This window comes from Trachypithecus francoisi, unplaced genomic scaffold, assembly GCF_009764315.1.
Source record: "Trachypithecus francoisi isolate TF-2019V2 unplaced genomic scaffold, Tfra_2.0 Lachesis_group1, whole genome shotgun sequence".
In the NCBI taxonomy this organism is placed as follows: Eukaryota; Metazoa; Chordata; class Mammalia; order Primates; family Cercopithecidae; genus Trachypithecus; species Trachypithecus francoisi.
In genome coordinates this window covers 129,614,962-129,634,860 of record NW_022681454.1, presented here as the reverse complement: position 1 = coordinate 129,634,860, position 19,899 = coordinate 129,614,962, and positions in this window count along the sequence as shown.

The following is a 19,899-nucleotide window of genomic DNA, read 5'->3' as shown; positions in this document are numbered from 1 at the left end:
TCTAGTCAGTATTATATGGCTTTATGAATCTGTGAATGTCTTTAATTAATTCATTAAGAATCTCCTTTCTACTTTTTTTCAAACACTGAGTAAAATTTTACATTCTCATTACCTATTTCTTGATCTTTGTTTTTCATACTATCATCTTTTATAACTTTTATTTTTTTATGGAAAATTTTTTTCAGAAATTTATTTTAGTTAACTGATTTTCTCTTCAGCTCAGTCTATAAAGCTATAAATTTTGTCATTGGTTTTAAATATTTCAACAATTCTATTTTTCATTTCTATATATTCTTTTGGTTTATTATAAAATTTTATTTGCTCTTCCTTATTTTTAGTTCTCTGTTTATACTTTCTCATTTTTATTTTAATTTTTTAAACATATATTAGCCAACATTTAAATTTTTTTCCTGAAAATTTTGTTACTTGAAATCTTCTCTTCAGATATTTTCCACTGCTTATTGTTTTTGCTGATTTTAATTCACTGTGTTTTGTGTTGCTTTGGGTCCTTTTGTGTTTTGTAGCGTTTGATTTTGTACTGATTATATTGTTTGACACTTTTTCTAAACAAATTTGTAAAGCTAGGACTTGATTTGTTTCTACAGGTTAATTTATTTCTCATGAGTGATTAATGGTATTACCAATCTGAAATTGTTTTATGTTAATTTACTTGAAATATTTCAACTGCTCTGTGGGAATTCAGTGATTCCATCCATGTCAGTGTCTGATGTAGTATGAATTCCCAGGGGGAATTTGCCCCCGCTATTCTTTAGTGCCACAATTGAAATAGGTGAGTTTCTGTCTTATGCCTTCTGTTTAGTTTTTTGTTTGTTTGTTTGTTTTTTAAACTATTTTAGCTCTATAATAAGATGCTTTTGTCTTCCAACTTAACTAAGATGTCATATTATACTTTCCACATTGGGTAGACTCTAGGTTTTGTGTTTTGTCCTCCTTTTAGTATGTACAAAGTAGTTCAGTATTCCAGGAGTTTGAGAGAAGCTCATGCTGAAAAGCAGCTTTGGTGCTCTTATAATATATTTCTTTTAAGATCTTTGCCTATTCTTTGGTTTGGAATCATAGGTTACTCTCTACTGTCAACTCAAAAAGTTTTGAAAAAGAGTACTAGAGTGTTTCATTCCTTATAATAATTTCATTTTAAGTGATGAGAATCCTGTAAATCTGTTCTGTATGATAAATGGCTATGTGCTCATTTTAAACCATCTGAAGTAAAATAATTTAAACTTGTTCATATAGATTGTGGTTATCAGGATTATCAGAAAAATAATGTGTACTTTTCTACAAAATATCTGTTTAATACAAAAATGCTATCCAATGTTAAAAATATAATCTGAAACCATGTATTTTATTTTAAAAACAAAATCTTGGAAAATATTTAATAGTTAAAGATATATAGTGGTAAATTTATTAGAAGATTGAGCTGGAGCATATTTAAATAATTTGTTTCTCAAATGAGTAACTTTAAAATTTATGAATCAAAGACTATGTAAAGTAATGCTAGCTAACAATTACACTGTACCTTGTATTAGGTTGTTATGGGATCATTGGGATGTCACTTGCCAGCCACAAACATCTGTGGCCAATGACATCTTTGCCCAAATTTTGCTCTGGCCCACTGGGTTTGTTCTGCCCACTCAGCATGGTAGGCTGCATTCAGCTCCTGCTACCAACCTGGATCCCACACTTGCTAAGGATGAGCCAGGTGCAGAGCAGTGAGAGGTGTGTGAGCGAATGTAGGGTCCAGTCACTGTGCACAGCCAGGCACGCTGGCTGTGGGAGAGTGGGCAGCTCCAGGCATGAGCATGGGTGCCAGCTCCCTGTGAGGCTGTGACTGGGCCAGGTGTTCCATAAGCAGCTTCTACAGCTGACACTGGGGAATGCTGTGTGGCAGCTGGAAGCTTGGAGATGCCAGGAACCACAGAGCCCTAAAGAGGAAGTCACAGTCATAGCTCTGGTGGCTACTAGCTCTGGGCTACCCAAAGAGCTGCAGCTCTTCTCTCCTTCCCTCATATCTCCTTGTTGCCCACAATGTGGTGGGCAAGAGGCATGCTCCCTTCCTGTTTGTGTTACAACTCTTTTAGCCCTGCCATTTGGCAGGTCTGGCATTCTTATCCTGTGTCTAGGAAGAATGGGATATGCAGACAAGTGGACGTTGAGCAAGAAAAAGAGGAGCTTTATTGAGGATACAACAGCTCAGAGGAGACCCACATTGAGCAACTCCTCTCCATAGGCAGGGTGTTTCAATAAGTGTTCAGCTCTCAGCAGAGAGGGTAGTTCCTCTCTACAGCTGGTCGTCACATCAGTTCTTCAGAGGGTAGCTCTTCTCTGCCAGGCAGGTCATCCCAATGAGTGTCCAGCTCTTAGCAGAGAGGGTAGCTCCTCCCTGCGGCTGTCCATCTCATTATGTTATTATCTCATTATCTCCTGGAGTCTGGCTGAGTCTGGGGCTTTTATAGGCCTCAGAGGGGAGGAAATGTGTGCTGGCCTATTGGTAGGCTATGGACTGCTGAGACCAGCTCGGTTGGGGAGACCCTAACCCAGCAGCGCTAGAGGGATTAAAGACACACGCACACAAATATAGAGGTGTGGAGTGGGAAATCAGGGGTCTCATGCCTTCAGAGCTGAGAGTCCCGAACAGAGATTTACTCACGTATTTATTGACAGCAAGCCAGTGATAAGCATTGTTTCTATCGATTATAGATTAACTAAAAGTATTCCTTATGGGCCCAAATAAAGGGATGGGTTGGGCTAGTTATCTGCAGCAGGAGCATGTCCTTAAGGCACAGATCGCTCATGCTATTGTTGGTGGTTTAAGAATGCCTTTAAGCGGTTTTCTGCCCTGGGCTGGCCAGGTGTTCCTTGCCCTCATTCCAGGAAATCCACAACCTTCCAGCGTGGGCATCATGGCCATCACAAACATGTCATAGTGCTGCAGAGATTTTGTTTATAGCTAGTTTTGGGGCCAGTTTATGGCCAGATTTTGGGGGGCCTGTTCCCAACAATAGGCCTGCCCGGAAAAGGCACCACAAGTTCCCACTGTGTTCTGCAGGACAGGTAGCTGGGTTCCTAGGCTTCAGACCCTCCCCAGCTTGAAGGAAGGGCTTCAGCTGGGACTCACCCCCTTCCACCCAGAAGCCTGTCTTCCTTGTGCCTGTGTTCATGGTACCCAGGCTGTTTGTGCCAAAGGGTCTTTGCAGACCAGTGCTGAGCTGCCCTCAGAACCCCCTGACCACCCTCACATGACTGTTGGTGCCCAAAATCCAGAGGGGACCAAAGTGTCAGGGGGCTGGTGTGTCAGCACTGCTTTGAGCATGTGCACACTCAGCTGGGTTGCAACAGGACCTGTGGGCTTTGCCTCAACTTTACTCAACCTACTCCATGATCAGAGCAGGTGGCTACAGCAGTCAGAAGCCAGAGACTGGGAGCAGACACCTCCAAGCCTACGAGGGCAAGACTGGGAATTCCTGGGCCCCTGAGAGGTTATTTGGTGCCCCTGTCCAACCCTTTACAAACAAACCTGACACTCCTGGGACCAACCCTGCAAGTCCTGCCTGCATCTTCAGCCAAGTGCTCACAGGCCCCTAGGATGCAGCAGGAAGCAAGGTTGAGGCCATGGCAGAGGCTCTGGGCCTGGGAGCAGATCCTTCCCAACCATGCAAGGGTAGGGGTGGCACAGTAGGCTTCCTCAGAAACATGGAGCCCTGGAGACCCACTGCCACCACTGCTGCTTCTGCAGCCACTCCTGCTGCTGCCACTTATGCCTCTCTGCTGCAGCTAGTGCTATGGCAGCAGCGGCTTCAGATGGCCTGCTACTGCCATCAATGTTAAGCATTCCACATTAATATCCTCATTTAATATTATAGTATACTTAAGAGGAGCAAACACTCCTTATCTTTATGAGACAGGTAAAGAAACTAAGGCTAAGAAGTGTTAACTGTGGTATGAAAGTTTATAGAGGAGTTATGTAAAAAACTTCTAAAACTCCTATCTGTTTTGCTCCATAGAGTGAATATTTAAATACTACAATATGCCAACTTTGTATATAAGACACTGTGTGAAACATTAATGGTGATATATGTTTATATTAAGGAAACTATCACCTATTTCTTGATGATATATGTAAAATAAATATTCACTTGTATATATAGATATGTATTTTATATATACTGTATGATATATTATATAATATTTATGTATAATATATAAGTGTATATGTCCATGTATATTAATATTTTATATATGTTATATATATGTATCTGTATATATTTATGTATTTTTTCTAGGGCTATCATAGCAAATACCACAGACTGGGTGGCTTAAGCTATAAAAATGTATTGTCTCACATTTCTGGAAGCTAGATGCCTGAGATCAATGTGTTAGTAGTGTTGGTTTAGTCTGAGGCCTCTCCTCTTGGCTTGTAAAGGGCTACCTTCCTACTGTGTCTTGACATGATCATCCTTTTGTATGTGTATGTGTCTCTAGTCTCCTCTTCTTATAAAGACACTAGTCATATTGGTTTAAGCCTATCCATATGATCTCAAATTTAATTTAATTTCCTCTTTATGTCTCTGTCTTCACCACAATCATATTGTGAGGTACTGGCAATTAAGACTGCAATATAGGCTGGGCGCAGTGGCTTACGTCTGTAATCCCAGCACTTTGGGAGGCCGAGGCGGACAGATCATGAGATCAGGAGTTTGAGACCATCCTTGCTAACATGGTGAAACCCTGTCTCTACTAAAAATACAAAAAATTAGCCAGGTGTGGTGGCGTGCACCTGTAGTCCCAGCTACTCGGGAGGCTGAGGCAGGAGAATGGCTGGAACACGGGAGGCGGAGCTTGCAGTGAGCCATGATTGTGCCACTGCACTCCAGCCTGGGAGACAGAGCGAGACTCTGTCTCAAAAAAAAAAAAAAAAGACTGCAATATATGAATGTTGAGGAGACACAGTTCAGTCCATAACTATATATGCAGATATATGCATACTCATAAAATGCAATAAATAGTACCAGAAGGTACAATTATAAATGAGTAACACTCTGTACATGCAATTCCCTCTAAGAAGGAATGATTGATAATTTTAAACTGTGGCTTTCAAGAAGACTTTACAGAGGAGGTAGATTGAGACTGGACATAAGAGATGTTGGTGGCTGTGATGGAAGGGAGAGACATCTGTGCTGGGAGAACTATTTAAATGAGACATTGACATGCGAAAACAGGAGCTGTATTCAGATGACAATGACAATGAATTTAGTGATTTAGCCTGAATAAAAGATTGGTTTGTGACATGACAAGAGGGAAGGGTGATTTGATACCAATTAATGGACAGCTTGAATTCCAGAATGAGAAATGTTTATGTTTTTCTGCAGGAAAAGAAAAATTTCACAGTTAAACAAACAAACAAAAAGTTTGGTTGTTTTCAGCTGGTTTTACTGTATTCTATTCTGCATCAAAAAAGGGTTATGCTTACTCCTTTCCTAGGCAAATCACTCAATCTGCACACTATGAATTATATCCCTGCCTTCCACCTCTGAAAAGTTCTGACATCAGTTACATCTTCAATTTCTGAATTCTTCAATTTCTACCTTGTCATTTTTTTTTTTTTTTTTTTTTTTTTGTCTTTTAAAAGTCAGTACATTTTTTTGGGAAAATTAAAACAATCTCATTTGTCTTGGCCTCAGTCTTATAATTTCCCTTGCTTATGAATACACCAAGCTCTTACTTCCCGTTTTTTTAACTTCTTTTTTTCACTTCTCTTTCCTCTGCAGCTGACTTTATCTCTCATCACTCTGTGAATATTAACCTTACCAGGGTTCCACATTTTCAAACACCATGACATCTTTCAGACCCCATGTAGCTCAGTGTACCATCATCATTCAACACGGTTGACAGGTCTAAGGAAATGGATGGATTTGGTAATTACACATAGAACGCTTAATGATCTTGATCAATTTTTATAACCTCTAAGAGTCTAAATATAGTAGTGATATCTCAATAGGGTTATTGAGAAAATAAAATGAAGCAATTTATGAAAGGTTTATCACAGTGTGTGATTCACAATACACATTAAATAAGCAGTAGCTAATAGTGTCTTAACAGAATTATCACTTCCCTCTATCTCTAATTTGGGTCTTTTAATGCTTCCTTTTAGCCTCAAATTCCTGATATAAGAGCCTCTTCCTACCCTATGCTAATAATTATTGGTAACTTGAGTGTAGAGGAGAAAGATTCTTCATAAGGTTATAAAGTGATGTGGAATGCTAAGACATGAAGGGCAAAGCAGTATTGTTATATATATATATTTTAACCCCACCGAGAAACTGCCATTGTAAGGTGTGTAGGGGCTGCTGTTCTGACTCTGTTCATGCATTACAAGTCAGTCATTTCAAATCTTGTACCACAAGGATTATTTCTTCCAAGTTACTGTCTCTAACACTCTGTAGGCAAGAACTCCTAAATATGGGACCTAGTATTTATATGTTAGTCACAGGATCTTTTCCATATATCACATTTCTTCCCTGGTAAAAATCTCTTCCTCTTTATGTCCTCACTCAAGAGCTCTCATTTAATTCTTTTAATCCATACATTGGAGCCTGGTTAACCATTTTAAAGAGATGGTAAGATAGATGGTAACCTACCGTAAAGTTTAAATGAAATTTCTTCTTCCTCCCTAACATAGTCTTACCCCAATCACATTTAACACACACATTGTTTTAGGGGCTCAAGCCTTCTCTTGTTCTATGTACTTACCATTCTCCTGTCCAAAGACGTTTGTTATACTGAATGATCTGACTTCTCTCATCTTTCCTATCTCAGCTTCCTTGTCAACACTTTCTATAACTTCTTTATCAAAGAAAATTTTCTTATATTATTTGTTATGTCAATAACCTTTTGTGGAGCTTACCATAGTTGTAATTTTATTCCTATTTCTGTGATTAGTATTCCCTAAGTTTTATAAAAACAGGGCCTTTGTTCAATTTAGCTAATCTCATACCCAAAACCTAAGATGTAGCTAGCCTTCCACAATAAAGTGATTCTAAATGAAAAAATGAGCTCCAGTTCTTAGCAACAAAAGAACTCTTTATCTTACTCAGAAGAGAGTTTTGTCTTTTGAAACACAATGAATGCTCCACCCTCCTAGAGAGCAGATGAAATGATTTCACTCTCTCCTTGAGTTATCTGAAGGAACCAAATCTCCACTCTTATGAACAGATCTAAAGGCTACTTTCCAAAACAGAAACATTAAATAAAATGCCCTCTGTTTGCTTCTCTCTCTCTCTCTTTATGATTAGGTATACAGTTAAATAAATAATATATTTGCATGAAAGTTTCTTTCTTTATGTTCTTTAACACTTGCTCCTAGTATTCTTCCCACTCCATTAACTGCTCTAAGCCAAACTGTTTAACTGGATTTTAAACAAAATTCTTAGTATTGCTCTTTTAAATGCTAATATAATCACATTTTTTTCTGCTGAGTCTCTCTATGGCTTCAGTTATTTTTTATAATTATATGTATTCATGTTTACATGAATGATTATTAACTTTCTAACAAAATAAAATACAGTTAGAGAAAACATGTGACATTCAAACACACACAATTCAGTTATCAAATAGAATGTGTGGACAGAATTTCCTTTTTTTAGAGGAAAATAAAAAGCATTTGTCGTGATTATATTTAGAAATCACAATTAATCAGTACTTTGCCAGCATAGTACCTTCTTCTTAGTAGTTTTGGTGTCAGTATCACTGGAGGAATGTAAAATGAGTAAAGACTGAGTACCAGGGGAAGGGAATAGGTAATGCAGTGGACACAAGCCCAGTTCAATAAATAAGTTTTGACCAGCGTTGAAAAAGATTTGGTTTTTGCAATTTCTCAACATAATAATCCATCTCTCATAATAAGCTATATTGTAATAGATGAATACATTGGATTGTAAACCCTGCACATATGGTCCTAACTCTCAACTCTGATTTAATTTTACATGTAGGCATCTGACAATCTTATACACTTTCTACAGGCTTGGGATCTGTAGGCAACTTGGGATTAATAGCATGAACCCATAAACTCCAGAAAATACATCAAGATATATCTTTCCACTCTTACATCTAGTAGTATGATAATAGATTCCCATGTGTTCTCCTTATGTCTACCATGGCAAAACAAAACATGCAAAGATAAATATTGTATCAATGCTACATTTCAAGTGCTGGAAGCCTGATGGAAAATGTTTTAGGAGAACAGGAATGCTGTTGATAGCTAGAAAAATCCATAAAAGATAAAAAACTATGGGTCCCCTCTTAACCAACTTTGTATACTTCTCTACACTCTAACTAAAACAGCATTTTCAAAATTTACATTTTCCATGTCAAACATCCACTATTAATAAAAACAAAAAAAACTTTTAGTAGTTTCCAATTGCTCTTTCCATAACATATGCTGTCTTTAACATGGGCAATACATTGTTGCATGATTTCGTCCTTACCTTTCTCTCCACTTCTATCTCGCAGGTTTGTGAATAACCATTTGATATTCCGTTCCAACTGGCCTCTTAAAAGGATGTTTGAATGTGCTATTCTTGCCCTTTGCTTTGCTGCTCACTGCATCTGCTTAGGTAACATTTGTATCTTATTTATATTTCAGAATAGAAGAGATTCTTCAAGGTAAACCTATGTCATGCTTCTCTGTTTTATTCTTTTACCTGATTATATCTTCGTATTATTTCTGTTTGTGAGTGTATTATTATTTTAGCTATGATTTATTTAATATGAGTGTTTGGCACTGGATGCAATAATTGGTAGAAAAAAATCATTATTTTTTCATTGCTCTATTGTCAGCACCAGTCACTTTCAATTGATCTATAATTGTTTATTCACTGAATGAATGGGCTTTACCTGTGATGCTTAATTCAGAAAACACGGGGGAAAATAATACTTGCCCAAGAAACTTTTATTTAAGGCTTCTGTGTCTTATCCTGGAAGATAATATATTATTATTTATTTGTTTTTAATTAACTCAAATGAAGATTTTATATTTTTGAATGAAAATAAGATTCTGAATCCTGTGGTGTTACTCATTATTTTCTGGTGTGCAAAAAGTAACATTAAAAAATAGTATCAATGTAAGTCCTCAATTAAAACTAATTTAAAAGCTTTATTTTTAGGGCTACAGCTGTTATATTCCTATAGTTTTAAGGCCAACTCTACAAGTTAATTATATGACAAATACTAAAAAGCAGTAGAATCTGGTTTTGTAGATCATAGATAAAACTGAAGAGACTTTGTTTTAAGGAATGCATTTTTCCATGTCATGACATATTCAGAAGTCCATGAGTGTAATGGGATTTATTTTCTTCTCTCATCCTATTATAGTATAGTCCTCAGCTAAATAGATGAAGTTTCTTATTTTTCATTAGTCCCATTAGTACCGGGATAAAAGATTCAGATTTCAATCAGAGTGTACATAATTGCCAGCTGCACTTGTTTGATGCCATAACAGTACTTCCCAGCAGTATCACCTCATAGAAATTCATTTTTGAAGTGACACTAATATCAATGTATTTCATAAAATGTAATAAGATTTAACATATGGTTATTTTGAAATACACATATCACCTATAAGGAAAGGAGAGTTTGACATAGTTTATTTTATCAGGCATAATTTATCATTACATTACCAAATTGTTCTCTATTTTGGAAATTAAGCATGTTTAAGCTCTTCCCATGTATGACTGTATACAATGGAGAATAAAAAATTTAATAGCAAAAAATTTACCCTTTTGAAGTTATGTGTTTCAACATAATTTTAGGTACATCAAATGTAGTATCATATTTAAACTTGTGACTGCTAGACTAGCTGTAATGAAGAGGCCAAGATAATGTGTAATAACAAGTCAAAATGACCTTAATACTAAACTTATTGGAAAATGTATTGCAAAGTCACTTATACATGAGTAATCAATAACACACCCTTAAAATGACTAAAATCTTGATGAATTACAGGATTTTGGTCAGGGCAGTAGCATTTTGTCCCACCAGAGGAACATTTTGTTAAAATATTAAACAGCATTTTTTATGATTTGCTTTAAAGATATTAAGAATATAAAGAAGTCTATCAAACAAGCCTGGAAATTAAGAGTGGAAATAAACTGATTAGGCTCTCCTATTGCCCATCTCTCTCAATCACCCAAATGAATGCATTGACACAAATGTTTAAAATCCAACTAAATCTAGGAGATACAGTGTGATTCTAATTATTCCACAAAATATCATTAAGACAAAGGGTCTTATAATCATTGTTTTTTGTCTGTTACTCAAATAACTGCATCTAGGAGATATACCCTTAGCAATTATCCATTTATGTAGCAGCACTCAACAGTTTAATTGATGAGTAGATTAATTTACAATAGACAGCAATCCTCCTACATATACCAAAACAAATTTCCAACAAAAGTATATGATTTTCAAGTGGGAATAATTATTTTAAAACACGAAATACCAAATTTATTACAAATAAGCAAATTTGGCCATACTGTTTCTAGTGAAAGATGGTATAAAGGAAATTCAAATCTGCTGATTAAGCCCTCTGATTCACTAAACTTCGGATACTGAAGCACAAAAATCATCATTATCTGAAACTCAGATTTACATAACTTCATCTCTTTACTGAGATAATTGTATATTTTGGTCCTTCTTTCTGTTGGTTTTATGTTTCACATTTATTAATTTGTGTATGTTGAGCCATCCTTGCATCACTGAATTTGGTTTGCTGGTATTTACTTGAGAATTTCTACATTTATGTTTATCAGGGATATTTACCTATAGTTTTCTATTTTGTTGTGTCTTGTCTAATACCTTGCGATCAGGGTGATGCTGACCTCATAGAATGAGTGTGGGAGAATTTTCCCCTTTTCAGTTTTCAAATAATTGGTATTAATTGTTCTTTAAAAGCCTGGAGGAATTCAGCAGGGAAACCATCAGTTCCTGGTCTGTTTTCTTGTTGGGACGCTTTATATTACTGATTCCATCTTGATTCTTATAATTTCTCTGTTCAGGTTTTCCATTTCTTCTTGGTTTAATCTTGGTAGGTCGTATGTGTCCAGGATTTTTTTTCATTTTCCCTCGGCTTTCCAATTTCAGTTTGTTTGTGGGGTATATATGTTCATAATTGTTTTTAATGATTCTTAATATTTCCATGATGCCATTTGTAATATATTCTTTTTCATTTCTCATTTTACTTATTTAGGTCTTTTTTTTTTCTTGTTATTTTTCCTAATTATTTGTTGATTTTTTATCTTTTCAAAAAACCAACACTTTTATTTTGTTGATATTTGCCTTTTTTTTGTCTCAGTTTCACGTATTTCTGTCTGGTCAGGTCTTTATTACTTGTTCCTTTTACTAATTTTGGATTTGATTTGTTTTTGCTCTCTTAGTCCCTCTCTTAGTCCCTTTCTAGTTTCTCAGCCCCCACCCAAATCTCATTGAATTTTGATCCTGAGTGTTGGAAGTGGGGCCTGGTGGGAGGTGATTGGATCATCATGGGGGTGGTTTCTAATGGTTTAGCACCATCTCCCTAATGCTGTCTCATGATAGATTTCTCATGAGATCTGGTTGTTTGAAAGTGTGTAACACTTCTCCCTTTGTACTTTCTCTCTCTCTCTCTCTCTCTCCTTCTCCACTATATGAAAATTGTAACTGCTTCCCCTTTGCCTTCCACCATGACTGTAAGTTTCCTGAGGTCTCTCAAGGCATGCCTCCTGGACAGCATGTGAAGCTGTGAGGCAATTAAACCTCTTTTCTCTCATAAAGTACCCAGTCTCTAGTATGTCTTTATACAGGATGAGAATGGACTAATACAGAAAATTGGTACCAGAGTACAGGGGCATTTCTATAAAGATACCTGAAAATGTGAAAGGGATTTTGGAACTGAATAATGGGCAGAGGTTGGAACAGTTTGGAGGGATGAGAGGAAGACAGGAAGATGAGGGAAAGTTGGAACCTTCCTAGAGGCTGAGTATGGTGGCTCATGCCTGTAATCACAGGCCAAGCGGGGTGGATCACTTGAGGTCAATGCTTCAAGACCAGCCTGGTCAACATGACAAAACCCTGTCTCTACTAAAAACATGGAAATTAGCCAGGTCTGGTGATGCATGCCTCAATCCCTGCTACTTTGGAGGCTGAGGTATGAGAATCTCTGTGAGACAAGACTGTGCCACTGCACACCAGCCTGGGTGACAGAGTGAGACTCTGTCCAAAAAAAGAAAAAAGAAAGAAAGAAAGGAAAAACAAACAAACAACAACAAAAAAATTATTAGAGACTTATTGAATGGTTGTGACTGAAATGCTGATAGTGATATACACAGTGAAGTCCAAGCTGAGGCGGTCAGGTGGAGATGCGGAACTTCTTGGGAACTGGAGTTAAGGTTACTCTTGCTAGGGTTTAGCAAAGAGACGGATGGCATTGTGCCGCTGTTCTAGAGATGTGTAGAACTTTGAACTTGAGACAGATGATTTAGGGTATCTGGTAGAAGAGATTTCTAAGTAGCAAAGAGTTCAAGAGGTAGTCCAGCTTCTTCTAAAAGCCTACAATAATTTGCATAACCAAAGAAATGACCTGAAACTAGAACTTATATATATAAAAGAGAAGTAGAACATAAATGTTTGGAAAATTTGCAGCCCAACTATACAGTAAAGAAAAACCCATTTTCTGGAGAGGAATTCGAGGCTGCAGAAATTTGCATAAGTAAAGAAGAGATGAATGTTAATAGTCAACACAATGGGAAAAATGTCTCCAGGGTATGTCAACTGTCTTCACAGCAGCCACTCCCATCATGAGCTTGGACGTCTAGGAGGGAAAAATGGTTTCCTGGGCCAGGCACAGGGCCTCACTGCTCTGAGCAGCCTTGACACCTGGTTCACTGTGTCCCAGCTGCTCCAGTTCCAGCTGTGGCTAAAAGGGGTCAAGGTACAGCTTGGGCCATTGTTTCAGAGGGTGCAAGCCCCAAGCCTTGGAGACTTCCTTGTGTGTTGGGTCTGTGGGTGCACAGGAGGCAAGAGTTGAGGTTTGAGAGTCTCCTCCTAGATTTCAGATAAGGTATAGAAATGGCTGGGTGTCTAGGCAGAAGTCTGTTGCAGGGATGGAGCCTTCACGGAGAACCTTTACCAGGGCAGTGCAGAGGGGAAATGTGGAGTTGGAGTCCCCATGCACAATCCCCACTGGGGCACTACCTAATGGAGCTGTAAGAAGAGAGTCACCATCCTCTAGACCCCAGAATTGTAGATCCACTGACAGCTTGCACCATGGGCCTGGAAAATTCACAGCACTCAATGCCAGCCTTTAAGAGCAGCCACAGAGGCTGTACCCAGCAGAGCCACAGGACCACCCTGCCCAAAGCAGTGGAGGCTCATTCCTTGCATTAGTGTGACCTAGATGTGAGACATGGAGTCAAAAGAGGTTATTTTGGAGCTTTGAGATTTAATAACTGCCCTGCTGGGTTTTGAACTTGCATGAGGCCTATAGCTCCTTTCTTTTGGCCAGTGTCTCCCTTTTGGAATGGGAACATTTACCTAAAGCCTGCATCCCCATTGTATCTTGGAAGTATTTAACTTGTTTTTGATTTTACACACTCATAGGCAGAAGGGACTTGCCTTGTCTCCAGTGAGACTTTAAGCTTAGACTTTTGAGTTAATACTGGAATGAGTTAAGATTTTCAGGGACTGTTGGGAAGGCATGATTGTGTTTTGAAATGTGAGAACAGAAGGGGCCAGTGGTGGAATAATATTGTTTGACTCTGTGTCTCCACCCAAATCTCATGTTGAATTGTGATTCTGAGTGTTGGAGTTGGAGCCTGGTGGGAGGTGATTGAATCATGGGGGTGGTTTCTAATGGTTTTGCACCATCTGCCTAGTGCCATCTCATGATAGCGTTACATGTGGTCATTTGAAAGTTTGTAGAACCTCCCCCTTCACTCTCTCTCTTCTGCTCTGCCATGTGAATAAGGTGATTTCTTCCCCTCCTCCCTTCTTCTTTGATTGTAAGTTTCCTGAGGCCTCCTCGATCATGCTTCCTGTACAGCCTGAAGAAATGTGGGTCAATTAAACCTCTTTTCTCCATAAATCACCCAGCCTCAGTTCTTTGCAGAAATGTGAGAATGGACTAATATGTTTAGCATGAGAAATAATTCTTAATTCTTTATTTGTCATTTATTCAGGAACACATTTAATTTTCATGTACTTGCATGTTTTTGAATGTTCCTTTTATTTTTAATTTCTAGCTTTATTTCACTGTGGTGAGAAAAAGATATTTGATAATATTTTGAATTTTAAAAATTTCTTGAAGCTTTTTTTTTTTTTTTTTTTTTTTTTTTTTTTGTGGCCTAGCGTATAGTATGTCCTGAAGAAATTTCTGTGCCTCAGTGTGAAGAATATGTTGTTTTCTGTTGCTGGACAAAATGTTCTGTAAATGTCTGTTAGATCTATTAGGTTGAAATCACAGTTTAAATCCAGTGATTTTTTTTTTCTTTTTCTTTTTCTTTTTTTAGATGAAGTCTTGCTATGTAGCCCAGGCTGGAGTGTCGTGGTATGATCTTGGCTTGCCACAATCTCTGCCTCCTGGGTTCAAGCAAATCTCCTGTCTCAGCCCCCAGAGTAGCTGGGATTATAGGTGCATGTCACCACATCTGGCTAATTTTTGTATTTTTAATAGAGATGTAGAGATGGGGTTTCATCATGTTGGCCAGGTTGGTCTTGAACTCCTGACCTCAAGTGATCCACTTGGTCTCCCAAAGTACTAGAATTAACAGATGTGAGCTACTCTGCCTGGCCCTGATATGTTTTTATTTTTATTTTCTTTCTAGATAATCTAGCCATTGCTGAGAGTAAGGTGTTTAAAATCACTATTATCATATTGGAGTTTATCTCTCCAATTATATGTAATAATATTTGCTTTATATATGTGGGTGTTCTAGTGTTGAGTGTATTTGTATTTATAATTATTATATCTTCCTGATGTATTAATAATTTTATCATTATATAGTGAGTGACCTTTCTGTCTTTTCTTCAGTTTTGACCTAAAGTCTGGTTTAATGGATGTTAGTATAGCTACCCCTGCATGTCTTTGGTTTCTGTTTGTGTGGAATATCTTTTTATATTCTGTCACATTCAGTCTGTTTGTGTTTTTACAGACAAAGTTTATTTCTTGTAGGTAGCATATAGTTAGGTCCTGTTTTCTTATCCATTCAGCCCGTCTATGGTTTTTAGTTGGGGAATTTAATCCATTTATATTGAAGATTATTACTAATAATATGTGAGGACTTACTCCTGTTATTTCATTAATTGTTTTCTGGTTGTTGTGTGTATCCTTTGCTACTTCCTTTCTCTCTTATTATTTATCAATATGGCTTGTTTTTCTGTAGTTTTCTGTAGTGATAAGTTTTTATTCCTCTCTCTTAGTCCTCTGTGTATCTACTCTACCAGTGAGTTTTATATTTTTGCATGTTTTCATGAAGATCATTATAGTCCTTTTGCTTCCATATTTAGGACTTTCTAGCAACTTTCTCTTAAGACTTGTCTAATAGTTATAAATTCCATCAGTTTTTGATTGTGTGGGAAAAACTTTATTTTCTCTTTCATTTTAGAAGGATAGTTTTGCTAGGTATAGTATTCTTGATTGATAATAGTTTTTCTTTTGGCACTTTGAATGTATGATCCCATTATCTCTTGCCTGTAAGAGTTTCTGCTGAGAAATTTGCTATTAGTCCAGTGGGGCTTCCCTGATATGTGACTTGATGCCTTCCTCTTGGTGGTTTTAGAATTTCCTCTTTGTGCTTGATTTTTGAAAATTTCACTCTCGGCTGGGTGCGGTGGCTCAAGCCTGTAATCCCAGCACTTTGGGAGGTCGAGACAGGCGGATCACGAGGTCAGGAGATCGAGACCATCCTGGCGAAGACGGTGAAACCCCGTCTCTACTAAAAAAAAAATACAAAAAACTAGCCGGGCGAGGTGGCGGGCGCCTGTAGTCCCAGCTACTCGGGAGGCTGAGGCAGGAGAATGGCGTAAACCCGGGAGGCGGAGCTTGCCGTGAGCTGAGATCCGGCCACTGCACTCCAGCCTGGGCGACAGAGCGAGACTCCGTCACAAAAAAAAAAAAAAAAAAGAAAATTTCACTCTCTTGTGCCCTAGAGAATGTCTTTTTAGATTGAATATATTTGAAGCCTTTGAGATTTCTGAATCTGGTGTCCACAATTTTCCCAAGATGGGAAGTTTTTAGCCATCATTTCATTAAATAGATTTCCGATGACTTTTCCCATCTCTTCTTCTCCTGTTAATGCCATAATGCAAATCTATGCATTTTTAAAAAGATGTCCCGTAAGTCCTGTATGCTTGCTTCACTTTTTATATTTATATTTTATTTTTTTCTATGAGTAATTTCAAATGACCTGTCTTCAAGTTCAGAGATTATTACCTCTGCTTAATCTAGTAGTATTAAGGTGCCTGATGTATGTTTTATTTCATTCATTGATTTCTTCAGCTGTAGAATTTCTAGTTTGGTTCTGTTTTATGATATGTATCTCTTTATAAAATTTCTTTTTTATATTTCAAACTGTTTTCCTGATTCCATTGAATTGTCTATCTGTAGTCTATTCTATCTCACTGAGCTTCCTTAAGGTCATTATTTTGAATGTCTTTTCTGGGAGTTCTTAGACTTCTTTTTCTTTGGAGGATGTTATTGAAGAGCTATTGTGTTCCTTTGGTGATCTCACATATCCTTACTTTATCATGTTTCTTTTGTCCCTGCATTTTGTCTGCATATCTTGTTCAGCAATTGACTCTTTTAAACTTTACAAGTGGCTTTCATAGAGAAAGACTTTCACCTGAAGTTGGGTTGTTCTGGTTGAGATAGGTATGGTGACTCTGGTAATAAGTAGATACAGTGATATATTCTCCATGCAGCTTCTTCAGCTGTGATCAAGTCAGCAATAACTGTGACTATCTCAGTGACTTAGGCTATAAAAATATGTGGCAGTGGCAATGAGAGCATAAGTAGTTGAAGTTCTTGGAAGCAAGGGATTTTGGGGTAGTCTTATTTTTGTTTTCTCCAAAATGAGGAGACTCAGCAAAGAGGATCCCTCCTAGTGTTAGATCCAACATGTCCTATAAGTATCTGTAGTGGTAATGGGTTCCAGGTGCATGTGCTCATAGTGAATGTGGAGCTAGAGTCTTAGGCTTAAGATCTTACAAATCCATTTTGATACGTGAGTCTTGGGGTGAAGTTTCACTCTCTGTGCAGGGTTTACTGTAGATAGCCCAAACAGCCAGGATCTGTGACTCAGAGACATCCCCTAGCAGCTCAGGCACAGAGGGCCAGGTTGTGGTTATAATTCTGACTGTAGAGAACAGGGCAGAGTCTTGGCCTGACTCCAGGGAAGAAGGTGTCCTTTGAAGGTTTGGACCTGGTGAGCAGAATATTGCTGCAAATTATGAATGAAAGCCAATAGGACTCAGTAACAATTTGTGTCCCAGGAAATGAGGCACTGTATATTGGTGACTCTAGGCCCTTAGATGGTAGAAACTGGCAGTATTCCAGACACTTGTTAGGCCAGGTGCAGTGGTAGCAAAACTCTAAAATGATGGTACACAGCTTGCGTGTGTGAGTCCCAAGTGTAGGGAGCAACACAACTTGACTCCACTCCCTAGAGAGAGACATGTCTCAGCAGCTCAGACTCTAGGAGGCTAGACCAGCTTCAATGAAGTGGAATGCTAGCATAGTTAGCCCTAGAGGGCAGTGTTTCTCAGCTCAGCCACTGCTCTGCTTCTCTGGGATGTGTGATACTACATCAGCTTAGCCATTAAATGTGCCGCTTCTCAGCTCAGCCAAGGCACTGGGGCCAATGTGCCTCTTCAGTTCAGTGCCAAGTAGTGTGATTATTCTTGGAAGCCAAGACACCATTTCCCTGGGACGCATGGTGCCACATAGCTTAGGCAATGGAGTACGTGACTGCTCTGGGCATCCGAAGCACTGCTTCCCTGGATGTCTGGCACTGCTTCAGCTCCAACACAGAGGACAGGGGACAGCGACAAATGGGAGAGGAACATGAAATAGCTCTATCAAAGCACCATTTCCCTGGCAGGTAATGTGTGGCTTCAGCTGGTGTTCCATGGGGCAGGATTCCGCAGCAACTGGAAATGTTTTTTTGGAGTCACTGCCAAATAGCCATTTCTTTTCAGAGACAGCTCACAGATCCAGCTCAAGATCTTAAAGACAGGGTGCAGCAGTGGCTGGGAAGGGTAGATGGAGCAGTTCCACTAAGGCACTGTTTTCCCTGAAGGAAGTGTGCAGTTTCAGCCTGGGTGCTAAGAGGCAGGCCATAGTCACAACTGTTAGGGGTAAGTGGAGAGATTCCACTGCCACTTAGCCCCCCACAGAAAAATGCCATAGCTTCTTGCAGCTTGGATTGGGGTGGTTGAATTACTGGGCAGGGGTGGTTCACTGACAGCTTAGCCTCAGAAATGAAAAGACACAGTAACCACTCACCGCTGAAGCAAAACACACATCAACAGTAGTGCCAGTTCCAAAAGAGTGTAGTGCAGTAGCCATGAGGGCCTCTGGTGGCAGGATACAGGTTTACTCTTTCTCTCTGGCTCACACAACTGTGTGGACCCCTGGTAGTTCCCTTAGTTGAGCTTAGTGCTTATGAGGACTGCAGGGGACCCCACAGGTGAAGACTATAGGTGTCCAAGATATTGAGGGGTAGCTGCTGGAATCTTCTTCCTTAACTTTTCCCCAACAGGGAGAAGTTCTTCCTAGTTCCCAACTGAGTCTGGCTGAGAGATGTGGTAGTGGAGCCCAGGTGTATCTTTTCATTCTCTTCTGTGGCCATCCTGAGTTACTGTGTTCATAAATTTCTGTTACTCCTTTGATATACTCTGGTGCTCTCCTTTATTTTTGTCAAAAGGTAGTTGGATATTTGTTACTTTGGCCGACTTTAGTGATAGAGAGCAAGCTCTACAGCTTTCTAATCACCTGTCTTTCTGACATCAGAACTGCATAACATGTATTGTTACCTCCATTATAGAATAAAAGGAATTCAGCCTCAGATATGTTACATAACTTCACTGAAGTTACACAGCTCCTCAGTGGCAAAACAAGTATTCTAATGTAGGTTCAATATCAAAGTTGCAAGTTTTTTTCCTACAGTAAAAGACCTTAGAGTTGAACAATTATCAGTAACAAGTTTAAAACAAATACATACATTTTTATTAAATCCTGTTATATTGATGATGTGCCTATTTGTTTCAGTTTATTCAATAAATATTTATTGTCTGCTCTACAGAAATTTTAGAGTATATACGAGAGAGACATAAAATGAATGAAGGATTATAATACATTGTAATAAATTCTGAAATGCTGAGATATAGGTATTGTGGAAATATTTTAAAGGAATGTCTAACTCAGCAGTAAGTGTGAGAAGAATGTGTCTTCTACTGTGATGTCAAAAGGGTCATATGGCTGCCATTTTTAAACTGAGAGTCACCTGGAAATGATTCTGGATATAAATGCAAGACTTCCAATTTTGAAAAGCAATCTAAAGATCTTGTAAATTATCCTAAAATTTGTGGAGGTTGCAGGGGGAAAATTGGCTTTACATAGTTTTGAAAAAGGTATATCCAGAAATAGCTTTCTACGTTGCAAGATCATTACCAACACTATATAAAGAATGTCTTTGAAAAGGGAGATTCATTGTATCTTTTTGCCATTATGCACATGAAAAATTAAGTCAAAGTAATATAAAAGAAATAAAGAGACTGGAAAGAGCAATACTTTTGTGGTAGTATCAAAAGAATTTTGCTTGGGAGAGAAAAGATTAAGAAGTACTAAGGTTAAAA